Genomic DNA, 13,756 nt, shown 5'->3' with positions numbered 1-13,756 from the left:
TGTGAGGGTGTTGATCTGCCCCTCCCCACGCCCCTTCCCCCCTCCACTCTCCTCCACCCACCACAACAGACATACCAGCTGGAGGCAGCTGTGTCCAGTGTGGTGAGGACTGTTGCCTGTTTAGTCTATGGCCGAATCTTCGAATCAGTGCTGAATCTTTTCTGAATCAATTCAGGAAGCCATTTAATTGGTCTTCTGATTCAATTTGGATTTGGAGATTTGGCCACCAATCGGGCCGAATCTCCTCCGAATCATATTGGCTACTGAAGCTTCACACAGCCCTACTGCCTGCCCTTTGCTCAAGTTACATTTCTTCAAATACTACAGAAGACATTTCCAGAACTCCAGCCCTCCCTTTGAGTCTGCCCATTTCTCACCGTAACACTCTCTTCCTGACCAAGGTATCCAGGTTGTAGCTGTATTGGTCTAGAGGAAGAAGCAATTAGGACTCATGGCAGAGGTGATATCTTTAATTGCAATTGCAAGCTTTCAGGCACAATCTGTTGACTCCTCTGTGGACTCCTATGAAATATGAACTTTCATGTCTGCCCAGGAGAACTTTTACAATCTTTTCTCTGATGCCTGATGAAGGGTGTTTATGCCCAAACACTTGCAATTAAAGAATCTTTTTTTGCAAAAATCTAGGTGGTCTAATAAAAGATATCACCTCTACCATGAGTCCTGAGTGCTGCTTCCTGACCAAGGCACCTCAGAACTGTGGGTGAGTTTGTAATGGCTAGAATTATAGCTGTAGATGTATAGACCAGTGCTAATGCCCGGTGTTCATTAACTCACGTTTTTGGATGTGGAGTCACATATGAGATGCTGAAAATCTTTGGGGAGCAAGTTTTCTAAAACCTAAGGTTATTGCCATGATGGTTGTTGCAGTATTATCCAGTGAGGCCTCTTTGTGATACTTTTTGTACCAACACAAACATTAAGTTTGTGAGGACAGGGAACCAGTCTGAGGACCCAACTCTACAGATATTCATGCACATGAATAACATTTCATCTAAGAGCAGTTTCAGTCATGTAACAGGGACCAGTTTCACAGGTAACATGTCTCTTGTGTGCCCAAGGGACAGCCTAAGAGTGTGCAGAGAACTGTACAGGCAAATACACACGGTTCTGAAGTATAAACACATATTCCATTTGCTTTCATGCATCTGGACAATCCCTCCCCCTGCAGGTTTATTTCACAGTAAAACTATGTTAAAAGGTTTAAAGCTGCAAAGTCCAACATTAAGAAATGTGAAAATCAGTACTGTAACTCGGTGGGGGAAGGAAACAGGGCACCAGCCTGGGTGCCAACTTTGGAGGGGCACCAGAATTGCCCCTCACCCCTACAGAGTCTGTGCCCTGGCAGCAAAAGCAACCCCATGGATACCCACCATCCCTGCTCCTGCCCTCCCTCGGGGTTTGCACGAGGCACAAAGCCTTTTCATTAAGCCTTTGGCCAGAATGAAGATTGTCCATGAATGGCTAGGCCTGCTCCCTTGCCCGCATGCACAGAAGTTCATGGCAAGGCAGAAATGCAAGTTAGTTCTCCCAAGTCTCAGTTCAGCACCAGACACAGGAGATTGCCCTTTCTCTTGTAGCACTTTACTTTGCTGCTTGTCCCTTGTGTGGAGCAAGGCAGGATCCTGTCAAAAAGCATGTATAAGCACATGCCTCCCAATGCTGAGGGCACGTGGCGAGTTCCTGCAGGGGCGGTGGCAGTGGCGAGTGGGGACCTTCCACTGGTGGCCACAGCGGTGAGGGGGAGAGGGGTGGCGAGCGCTGACTGGTGAATGGTGATCACCTGCAGATACTGCCAGCAGTGTTGGTGGTGTAGAGGGGAGGGTGGCAAGTGGCAGCCGCCTGCAGGCGCCACCAGCAGCATCAGCAGCGGCCAATCTCAGCGGGTGCACTGCCAACCTCAGGGGTGCATGTGCACCTGTGTGCACCCCGTATGTGTCGCCAGTGTATGTGAGTGGAATTGAGGATGCTATTCTAATGTATGTGCTCAGGGTAGGCATGTGGGCAGCTGGCATTCTGTAGTTTCAATTTTCTTCGTCTTTTAATTTAACTCACTTTTTCTGTATAATCATTTTTTAGGAAATAGAAGTAACAGGAATTCCCTCATATGGGACTGCATTAATTACAATAAAACTTGGTTGTTATATAGCAATATTCATCAGTAGAACACAAACCACCTGCAGAGGAACCTAGCAATACTATCCCCACATTACAGATAGGGAAACTGAGGCACAAAAAGGGGGATTTGACTTGCCTGAGGTAACTAAGCAGGCCAATAGTAAAGCCAGGATTCGACCCAGGTTTTTTGAGTCCTAGGTGTACTAGCCATGAGGTACTGCTGCTTTTCTGCGTAGGTTATCAGCAAGTTTGAGCACAGGGTCATAGATCATAGCACAGACTTCTGCTGCTTGAGCAAAGGAAGTAACTGGTAGCAGGAGTAGGCTATTATCCTCCATGTTTACCAGCCAGTAAAAGGGATATGAAGTCCACTTTACAAGCAGGTACTCTTGTTAGCCCAGGTCTTGGCATGTAAAGAGCATATCACTAAACACACTGACAAATCTCTCCCTAGCTGTTGGCTGCTTCACTTAATGGGAGAAACTTCCACAAAAACGAAAACTTTTTTTTAAATTCCTTCAATGGTTTTCATTTCCTTTTGGAAGAATGGTTTCACTTGTTCTTTATTTGCAAAAACAAACAAACCCTTTTTCCTTTGGAAAAAATAGGAAGAAGCATGAAGAAATGTTCCTCGTTTTCTATCATTTTCTAACTCAAGTTCCCTTTGAGATACTGATGAAGCAGTACAATTTAACAATCATAAACGTTGTACTGCTTCATCAGTATCAATCAACACAAGCTAAAAAAGCATTGCGAGAAAGTAGGATGTTGTCTCCAGGGTTTAAAATGAGATGCACAAAGCTTTTGGGTCAGAGGTAATATCTTTTATTAGACCAACTAAATAGTAGCAAAAAAAAATTCCTTTCTTTGCAAACTTTTGGGCACATACACCTTTCTTTAGGCTGAGGAGCATTCAAAGATTGTAGCAGTCCTCCTAGGCAGAAAAGAAACTCCATTTTGCTCAGGGGAGGTAGAGGGTGGAAGTTTATTCCCCTGGGAATCTGAGTGCTTTTGTGAGAGTGTTGCTCTGTGATGTGCGGATTAGGCTGTCTTCTTCCCCGGTGGTGTCCAAAGTCAGAGGCAGACAGGGAGGTGAAAAAAATTGTCTTTCTCTGTTAGCAACAAAGTTTACTTTTCCAAACGGCTAAAATACGGTATCTTCCATGTTTCAGGGATCTGTGTTGTAGCTGTGTTGGTCTAAGAATGGTTAAAACCTCTGAATGGTTAATGAAGCATTTAGATCTTGCTCAGTTTGAAGTTCTGTCACAAACCAAAAAAAAAAAAAAAGATGAAAATAAATATTTTCTGCAAAGAGAGATTCATTTCTGTCTTCAATCTTGTGGCCATTTTGGCTCAGTAGTGCAGCCTAGGAGCAGCAAGGGCTCTGGAGCTTGACTGGCCCCTGCCTCTCACTGTGGGGCAACAGCTGAATAGGAAACCATTTGGATCACAATTTGAGGTGCCAAAATCCCTCTTAAATCCCGCTGTAGGAGTTTAAGTCATTTACTAGATCTAGCCCTAAGCCTTGGCACCTTTCAGAGCCCCACCCTGGCCACATGCCCAGATTGTCATGACCAAGTAAACTGTGAGCTCACCTTTATCTCAGCTTCTATCAGCTACGTGTCTGCAAGGCAGGCATATGGAGGAGCACTCACTAATGCAGGTTTGTCTCCTTCCTCTCCTTTCTGCCTTGCACCATGTTTCTCTTCTCTTTTCCTCACCAGAACAATTGCTTCCCCAGAACACCTCTTCCTTATCTTATCTTGTCCTTTCTCAGGACACCGCGCAGGATGTTCACCGTGCACCTGACTCTTGCTCCGATGAGATCTGACGTCTTCTGTTCTTATCCTGCACCCAGTGGTGGTTTCCACTGTGCCTAACTCCCACTAATTTCCCATTAAAACAGTGGAATGAAGGCACCTGCACACCACTGAGGGTCTGGACCAAAGTTCTCTGCAGAGTTAATGCATATACAAGCAGACCAAAGCTTGGACAGGGTCAAGGGGTTTAACTCTGTGCTGTCCTGGGAGGTGTAAGGAATAAATACATTACACAATTTAAGAGTCTAATTGAGGGAACCACTGATGTGCAAGAGTAAGGACTGCTTATAGGCAAAGAGCTTGCAGGATCAGACCTTCGATTTGTTTGTATTGAATGAGATGCATCTGCTGCTTAAAGTGCAAGGCAGGGGGAGATCATGGTACAAGAGCCTCCTTCCTTGTACTTTGTCCTTCCCATACACTGGGGAACTGTCACGGTTGTGGCATATCTGCCCCTATATGAGCATGTGCACACCCACTCGCTGCTTTTTGGGGCAGAGGGACAGTGCTGTATGGCTGAAGCTGCCATTAACTGCAAACAGCCAGAGGCTTACCCCTGAAGAACAGTTTCTGGCTTCTGCCCCACCGGCCCTCTTTTGAATCAGGTCAGCGACTGCATTAAGAGCTGCATTTTTTCAGTCTCTTCCAGCGCTGCTCACTAATTGTTTTTCTAGGGGTAATGAGTGAGGAGCTGCCAGAGGCTGTTAGCACTGGACCGAGAGGAGGACCCACGAAGGTGGCTGGTTTGTCAAGAAAGTTTATGATTACCAACTTGAAGGACTCTCTAGCTGCATTAATTCACTTGATTGCTTGCCTGTGATTCCAGCTTGTGGGGGAGGGGGACGGTCCCTGGTGGCCCTTTGGCAGAAGGGATAAGTGAAAACCAGATATAGGAAAAATAGGGCCAGGGCTTGACCAAGAGGAAGCTGACTTAGCACCAGTGAGGCTGCAGAATGACATGGATTTGTCCAGTGAGAATCTGTCCCAAGTCTGAACCCCGGGGGTTTGCTCTTGGGCAGTTGAAAATGGCATAGCCTGTGTGATGATCTCTAGGTTATCATGATTTTTCAGGTGCTGCCCTTGGGAACAAGGAGGGGAGGCCTTTTCCTGAATGTTTTCATTTAACAGCAACAGCAAGCAGGACAAACTCTTCGGGGAGGAGGGGGTCTCCTCACTTCAGAGCCAAACCCCATGACACCCAGTTGCTGTTTGAAGCTCCACACCTTTAACCAGGGGGCACCATTGCCCACCACACCTCCTTCTGCCTCAGTTGATCCTCATTAAAGGAAGTTCTCATCCAAAGGCAGCTCTAGATCAAGACAGAGTATCATGCCTGCAATGTGTGTTGCTATGAAATTCCTTGAGGCTTTTACAAACAGATGAATGTGTGCACATGGATGTGCACATGTATATGTGTGCAGATTTGTGCATGTGTGAGTACACATCTGGATATGCTTTTGTATGTGTGTGCAGGCCTATGTGTATGGGCATGTGTGTGAGTATGCGCCCATACAGGTGTGTTGTGTGTGCATAGTCAGTCCAGCCAGAGCCTGCTGAGCAGGTTCCTAGCCAATCCTTAATTGCAGGTTATTTGACAGGGGGCCTGGTGGGGAGGGGAGCAACCAAGCTCTTTTCTGTCTGTTTCTTTGGTGGGAGCCCCCTTTGAGAACCAATTACTGGGGCCTTTTGGAATTTTTAATTGAATATTTGTGTTGCAAGCAGGAGCAGGACCCATAGCTCTGATTAGGGGAAGCAGGAAGACAATGACTTGGGCCTTGTTTGCTTTTCATTCAGGATTAAGGACTTTTAATTGTTCCAAAGATCATAGATTGTGGCTCAGGGGATAATTAGTTTGAATGTCGTTTTCTGGTTGAGTCCCCCTGGCCAAGGGGAATGGCGCGGTGCTGCGGCGCCACTCACTCTGCCAGCTGTGCTTGCCTGCAGACAATTGGGTTTTCTGGGGGATTTATATCTCTAGATAAAGCTTAACTGGGATTAACTGGCAGCGTTAACACAGCTGGAGTTGCTGGCTCTTGCTAGGCTAGTGGGGCCTTGACCCATGTGGCTGTGTTTAAAATTCAAACCACGTGCAGGATCTGGATTCCCCAGACTCGGACATCCACAGTGACACAACACTCTTGGTCTCTCCCCAGTGGTGGGCTTTGAGGAGGGACCTAGCCCCTCCAATAGTTTCAGTCCCTCATGTTGCCTGTGTATTTGCTGCAGGGTGCCTAAAATTTTCCTCTTTCTAGCCCTGTCTCTTCCCCAGATAGTTATTATGCTGGTGCTTTTCCATTCAAATATCAGCTCCCCTCTTCTCCTGCCCTACTGCAGGACTTTAGCTCATTCTCTGTGGGCCCCACTGGCTGATGTCAAATGGGGCTGCAAGCTGAGCAGGGTTTCCTTTCCTAAATGGGTAAGGCAGTGGGAGTTGCCATTTTTTAGTACACTTCACTTTGGGGAAACTTACAGTATTCATTCTCTCCATTTCCTGGCCAATATGAACATCCATTTTCCAACACCTGCATGGATCTGTGAGATACAAGAGGAGCTCCAAGTGAGGAAAGAGTTGTGAGCATGTGATGATCAAGAACAGCCCTTTCCGTGGAGAGATGGAATAAGGCAGGGGCTCCTACCACTGGGCGATGGAATGAGGTGAGTGACCTAGTGTGCTGGGATGGGAAGGGAGAGAATCCTTCTGAACCAACCCTCTCTCTGCCTCTTTCTGTTTTAAATATGTCTTTATACATGCTTTTTCTTGAAGGTGACCTTGAGCAATGTACCGGGAGCCTTACGGTCTAACCTGGAAGCCTAAATACAGGCACTTGTTTCTTTATTTGGCTGCTCTGACTTATACTTGGTGACCAGCAACAGCATTTGTGGATTGAGATGCTAATTATCCGGCAGATGCAAAACTGGTACCCAAGTTTTATGGGTATCAATGAACTGGCTGGGTAGAGGAAGGCTCAGGCACCACAGAAAAGATTTGCTCAGGCTCCAGTACATGTCTGCCCCCTGTGAGCTTTGACCACCCCCTGCTGCACACTCATATCATGTGCCATGCCTCAGGTGCATTGCCACCTCCCTGTTCATTATTATTCACAATAACAAATCTAACAGTGTGAATCCTCTCTGCACTTACTAGAAAGGGGCAATACAACCACTATACTTAGAGTGCAAAACAGCACAGAGCCTTCTAAGCTGAATGATGCCAAGCACTGATCTTCCCAGCCTCATAACTACAGCTTCTGGCCTCCTCCTTGCCAATAATAGTCATTGTGACTTTGTTCCAGATTGGATTATGGTTTCTGTGAATGTGGTCACTTGTTGGATGATAACACAAACCAGTTATTTACAGTCTCAAGATTGTACACAGACATGGGCCATGTCCAAAATTTTAAAAAATGAGTAGTGATTTTGAGTGACTAGCTTGGGAAACCTTAAAGGCACTTGCTTCTAGAGAGGAGGTGCTGGACACTTGCTAAATATTTGGGTCTCTTAAAGGTATCTCAGGTGGGATTTCTATAATCACTGATGACTTTTATAATTATCTTGGGGCATGACTATGAAGCCATGGGCTGCTTGGGATCTTTAGGTGATGGCAATAAAGACTGCTACAGACATGGTAGTCAAAAAGCACATGGCTCCCTCCAAAAAAGACAATTTGTTATAGTATGTGATTGGTCATGGTGGTATTATTTCTGCTTCCTGAGTTGATAATTAAAACTTTGTACACAAAAGAGAAAACAGCAGAAATTAGCAGACTCTCTCACTAGGGCTAGGGTCAGACATTCAAAAAGTCTGAATTGATTCAATCTTTGCAGGTTAGTCTAACCTGGCTAGGCTAAATCAGTTTTGTAACTGCACAGACATCCCAGAAATGCAAGCGCATGCCTGCAGTAGCTCAGGCTAGAAGCCAGGGGGTGCTAGAGCAGCCCTCCCTTCCTTTGACAGTACTGAGCTGAAGGGGGAGGCGTGGCCAGGCCCCTCATAGGATGCTCTGATTAGCACAGCAGGGAATTGATAACAGTTTTTATCACCCCTAACTCAGTGTTTATCACCCCGTTAAGAAAACAACAGAGGGACATTACCAGCTACATGTTGATTCTGCCTGTTGATTCAGCACAGAGGGTAGCCAGCATGTGGTCTGCTAGCTAATACACAGACACCTCCTCAGCAAAGCAGAGGGGTGGGGGGAATTCCTGCTTAGCAGGGAATGGTGAGGGGGAGGGGAGGAGTAGCCTACAAGTCTCTGGAGCTGCAGCCAGGGAGTAGAGGGGGGGGCCAGTCCTGCTGTGGAGCAAAGAGCCCTGCCCAGCCCAGAGAGCATGCTGGGGGAGTCTGATTTATCTTAAACCAGCAAGGGGTCTGAGACAGACATTGTATAAACTGGTTTGAGCCAAATCAGTTAAGTCTGATACTACATTCAACCAGGTTTATCTCAAACCGGTTTCAGCTCTTTTGAAACTGGTTTATGTGCACTGAACATCTGTTCTGTTACAGGTTTACACCAGTTCTTGATCACTTAAAACGGTTTATGCGTAATGTCTGTCCCTAGCCTAGGAGTTTTTGTGTTACAGTTTGTGCAGGTGCTGGGCTAGAAAGTGAACATGTGCATGACAAGATTCTACACCTGAGAAGTATGAAACATTGCATGTCCATGACTACACGTGGGATAGGTGGCTGTGCCCCTCTTTTTCTTTTTCCATCTACAACACCATCATAAGAAGATTTCTGCTCCAAACCAAACAAGATGGAGTCTCCTCTAGTCACCTGGAGCCTCATGAATGGTTACAACTAGGGAGCTCATTGGGTATTTGTGTTCAGTAAGGATCAGTGTGCTTGGCAGCATAGACCCATGTTGATTACTTTCTCCCTGTAATTCGTTTGGCCCCTCATCTGTTTAATTTTTTTCAGCCTTTGAGCATGAGAAGGCCAAGCAATGCAAGGAGAGAGCAATCATGTGTGATGAGGTCATAGCAAACAATAAATCAAACAGCAACAATGCTTTCCATGGGGATTAGTGATGCAGGCATCTGGTGCTTAAACGAGCAAGGGCTAGGGCAGGGCAATGGGTTCTGTCTGCAACACTTTTTGTGGAACGTGATAGCTCCAGTGCTGGCAGCTTGCCACCAAGAATGTGACTGATGCTTAAGATGCTGTGTTTTCCTGGCGACAGCTAGTGACCCACCAGAGGCCTGTGGAGAAACATGGGAAAGAGGTTAGCTGCAGGATACAACCAAGAACTTTAACAGCAAAAAAAAAAGACAGACCCTCTGTCCTTGCCTTTGTTGCTGCCAAAGTGATCCCTTAAGTGTTGTCCTTTGGTGGCATCTGTCCAGGGAAGCTTGATTGCCTTGTAGGGCCTGCAAGCTGGTCAGGTCCTTCTCCTTCCGTTTGGACAGCCAAAATGGTGCCTGGCTGTGTGACCTGAGCCACCAAAGGGTTCAGGTACTGCAGTGCTCAGCACTGCTGCTCATAAGTGTCCTGTCACAGCTGCGAGGTCTGTGCTCAGGTTCGCTGTACAGTGAGTACACACGGCTGTGGTCTATACAAGCCAGTGCAGTGAGAAGGGAGACACCTAAGGCAGCCAGGAAATGCTGAGGAGACACCTACGTGCTTTATTTTGGGCTGGACTGAGGAACCCATCTCTGCTTGTGATTCAGAGCAATGCACCTTCTCCTGGAGCCAGGGGTAAGTCAAGCCTTTCTTCAATCCAGAGGAAGTGGTGGCAAGTGCCCAAGCCAAGCCATGTGGAACATAAGTATGGGTGTGAGCTGTATACCAGGACTAAGTACAGACAGTCAAAAAGCCCAAGGCTGAATCGATTTAGTTAAGCTTTAGTTTAGTTTAAGCTATAGGCTACAGACAGATATTACACATAAACCTGTTTAAGTTATCAGAAGCTGGTTTAAACATGTAACAGAGCAGATGTTCAGTGCACATAAACCAGTTTCAAAATGGCTAAAACTGGTTTGAGATAAACCTGATTGAATGTAATATCAGACTTAATGGATTGAGGTCAAACTGGTTTATGCAATGTCTGCCCCAGACCCCTTCCTGATTTAAGGTAAACCAGACTCCCCCAGCATCCCAGCATGCTCTCTGGGCTGGGCTCTCCACTCTAGTGGAGCAGGGCTGGCTCTGGCCCTCTGCTCCCCAGCTGAGCAGGGACAGGCAGGGGTGGGGGTCTGGCCAGAGAGGGGTTTAATTCCCCTCTTCCTGTCCTACCGACAGGTACCTGAGCTGGGTCTGCTGGGTGCTCCGCCCTCGGTGCTGCAGGGCAGGCAGGCATGGCCCCTGAGGCACAGGGGACAGGAAGGGAGGTTATTTCCCCTCTACCCCCACTGCTCCCGGGGGACTGGAGTTGAGTCTGCCCGCCCAGACCACCACCGCTGCCACTCACTCCGTGCTTGGGGGAAGCAGTGGAATAAACTCCTACTTGTCCCAAGCAGGGAGCGAATGGCAGTGGCAGTCATCAGCGTGGGCTGACCCAGCTGCAGTCCCCTGGGGCAGTGGGAGTAGAGGGGGGAATAATCCCCCTCCCTGTCCCCTCTGCCTCAGGGGCCATGATGGCCTGCTGCTGCAGCAGTGAGGGGGGAGTGCCTGGCAGATCCAGCTCGGGTCCCTGCCAGTGGGACAGGGAGGAGGGAATTAAACCCCTCTCTGGCCAGTTCAGCCCAGGTTGGCCATACCCTTCCAGCATCCCTGCAGCTGAGGGCATGCTCTAGCACTGCCCCCCACAGCTCCTGGCCTGAGCAACTCCAGGCAATATGCCCACATTTCCTCAGTCCAGAGGGAATGTCTGTACTGTTATAAAGCGGTTCAATCTAGGCAGGTTAGCCTAACCTGTGAAGATTGAATCAATTCAGACTCTGGCTTTTGAATGTCTGTCCCTAGCCATAGAGGTTAGTCTAAACTATAGAGATTAAACTGAAAAACAACTGGACAGACATTTACCTTTGATTCAGGAAGTGCAGCCACATGCTTGCAGTTGCTCAGGCCAGAAGCTGGGGGGCACTAGAGCATGGCATGGGCTGTGTGTTCGCTTCTTCCTGATGCCCCTTAGGGCGCTGGGATTTGCAGTCCAGAATTACAGCAGCAGGACTCTGCAGGGTTCCTTATCACTTCCTCTTCCTGCTTCCAGGTGCCTCTGGGATTTGTAGTCCATTGTCACAGCCAGCAGTAAGTCTGAGTGGGGGAAGGGGTGTTTAGCCCCTTTCCCTGGCCCCAGACCCCTGCTGAGGTTTGCAGGGGAGGGGGGAGGGGGGGCAGTGAGCCAGTTAGGGAGCAGAGGGTTGGGGCCAGCCCTGCTCTCTGGAGCAGACAGCACAGCCCAGCACAGCCCAGGGCTGCAAAGCATGCTGGGATGCTGGGGGGACTCTGTTTTAACTTGAACCAGGATGGAGTCTGGGGCAAACGTTTCATAAACTGGTTTGACCTAAATCAGTTAAGTCTGATACCAACCAGGTTTATCTTAAACCAATCTCAGCCATTTTGAAACTGGTTTATATGCACTGAACTTCTGTTGTGTTATGGGTTTAAACCAGTTTCTGATGACTTAAACTGGTTTATGTATAACTTCTGTCCCTAGACCAGGTGCAATGCAGGATGCACCCCTTGAATGGAAGGAGCTGGGAGCTGTTAGCGATGGAAAGAGGGTGCAGTGCTTCTCAGAAAGCTACCATGAACCCTCCCCCTTCTTTCCCCACTCCTCCTTTCAGCATGTGTCTAATCAGATTAGCTCATCTCACACAGCCATGTGTGTGAGCTGCAGCACCAGGCGCAGATCCCATATTCCTCTGACTTTGATGGAATTTTTTACTTGATTACCTCAGCTATCCTGGTGGGAAAGGGAAGAACCCATCACCCAAATGCGCAGTCACATGAGTAGGCTTGCAGTCTTGCACCCTACCACCCGCAGCCCTGTATCATCTGCCACCCTCACCTTCAGCACTTTGCACTCACTGTCATGGGTGGGGAGAAATCAGCCTGGAGGTGAGCCGTTTCAATGGGGACTAGAGGCTTTGCACCCAGTGATCTGTTGCTTACTCAGGCTGGTCTCTAGACCACTTTCAGAAAACAATTTATAGCACAACAAAGAGTCCCTGTCACACAGTAGTTTTTTATCAGGCCTTTTATGATCTGTCAGCCTGTGATGCAGGGTCACTGGAAAATGGTCAGGGAGAGAGAAGGCTCATAAAGCAGAGATGAAGGCAGCTTGTTCCTCCTAATGGTGATAAATGATTTGCTTGCTGCTAGGACCACGTGTATACCTCTTAAAGAATATCTAGCTAATTGCTTGAACCTGCCAGTCACATTGTCTGTGCATGTGAGTATGAGATTTATGAGGGCCGAAAAAGCTGGATGAGTCTTTCTTACCTGAGGGCGCTTATACGGATGCAATTAGCTCTGGTCCTGACACACCCTTGTTGGCTTGCATTAGGGAATGCTTCCTAAATTAGAGCTGAGCTTGCATAGCATTCCAGAGACAGCTGCTGGCAGTCCACTGAAAGCAAACCAGTCCCTGCCTGAGGATGGAACAAAGCTGGGGTACAAACCTGCCCATGGGGCTGCAACACTGCACTTGGTACCAACGAATTCTCAAGCAGCAAGGCCTACAGGGCCCAGTGCTGGAGATGCTGGGGTAAGCTGCTGGGTACAGAAAGTCAGTATGGGAGGCAGAATGCCGAGATTTGGCCTCACTCTTCTTCATGACCACGGGTGCTACACACTTTTGAAATGAAGCTGAATAATCACATAACTCCAGAAACTGAAACTTAATCTCCCGCACTAAAACCAACCAACCCTCTCCCCTCTCAAGACATTTGGTAGAGTCCATGTTTGGATGTTGCAGCCTGGTTTTGGCTGGGTCTCCTGCTTCAAGCCATTTCCATGATCTCACGCACAGTCAGACACTCCCCTTCCACAGCCCCTGACTCAGGGATATATACCTGCAAGGAACAGGATGGGAGGCACTTGCCAGAATTCCCAAGCTCATCCATCTGTGTGCAAAGCTCTTGCCCCCTCCGCCCTGCAGCTTGCTCCTGTGGCCATATGGCTGAGGGCAAGCAAAACTCAGGGGAATGTGAACCTCAAGTCTCTGGGCTTGGGCTTGCACATAGGATGCCCACCAAAGGGTTTGGAAGCATCTGAAGCCCCAGGCAGGGGTGGAAGATGCTTGCTGGTAGCAGGGCCACATATGGTTCTTGAATGACTCACGGATTTGGAATTGATTTGGCTGATTTGGCTTGGAACAGGAAAAAGTTTCTGTAAAAAAAGAAAAAGCTCTTCTCATCATTCTCTTTACTTTGGCCTTATGACTTGAATGATGAGTATACTGAGGAGCCTCTGTCAGGAGCCAGGACCCTATTGTGTTAGGTGCTATACATGCACCGAGCAAAAGGACTGAACAATCCAATTAAAAAGAGCAGATTACAGCTGAAGAAAAGATGCCTGAGATTCACTGTGCCATTTGTTGCCTCTGACTGTGCTCACACTGATTCTACAGGCTCTGAAACTCCTGCAATGAGCCTGCAGCAGCAAACAGCACGGAGGGCTGAGGCGAAAAAGACCACTGGCACCTAGCTTGGAGCTATGGAAAAATTCAGGCATCTAAATCCAAACTGACTCTGAAAATGTTGGCACCTGACCCCAAAGGCACTTAAACTCCACAGAGACAATTTTTGGGGCCTATATATTTCCTAAAGGTTCCTAAAAGCTCTGCTACTGGGAATACACAGAAGCACTTCAGTCTTGACAGAGCTGAGCAGTTTGGCTCCCATCCTGCAGTGAAGCCC

General features: G+C 47.8%; 2 long non-coding RNA genes across 6 annotated transcripts in view; one reads left to right on the top strand and one right to left on the bottom strand.

Annotated features, from left to right (window-relative positions):
* Nucleotides 1-2,945: 2,945 nt before the first annotated feature.
* Nucleotides 2,946-4,011, bottom strand: LOC109283754 (uncharacterized). The gene is made up of 2 exons (XR_002091019.2): nt 3,732-4,011; nt 2,946-3,396 (listed from the first exon to the last, which is right to left on the bottom strand). It is a non-coding gene; the product is annotated as an uncharacterized LOC109283754 (long non-coding RNA).
* Nucleotides 4,012-4,045: 34 nt separating this feature from the next.
* Nucleotides 4,046-13,756, top strand: part of LOC109283755 (uncharacterized) — a 56,168-nt gene continuing 46,457 nt past the window's right edge. For 4 of the 5 annotated variants that reach the window (XR_009458038.1, XR_002091021.2, XR_009458037.1 and 1 more), the window contains exon 1: nt 4,046-6,611. This is a non-coding gene — a long non-coding RNA (uncharacterized LOC109283755). The remainder of the gene's footprint in view (nt 6,612-13,756) is intronic. The other variant, XR_009458039.1, reaches the window with a different exon arrangement.

Source organism: Alligator mississippiensis, chromosome 16 (assembly GCF_030867095.1).
Source record: "Alligator mississippiensis isolate rAllMis1 chromosome 16, rAllMis1, whole genome shotgun sequence".
NCBI lineage: Eukaryota > Metazoa > Chordata > Crocodylia > Alligatoridae > Alligator > Alligator mississippiensis.
Note: the sequence above shows the minus strand (reverse complement) of the source record. Positions and strands in the feature narration are given on the sequence as shown.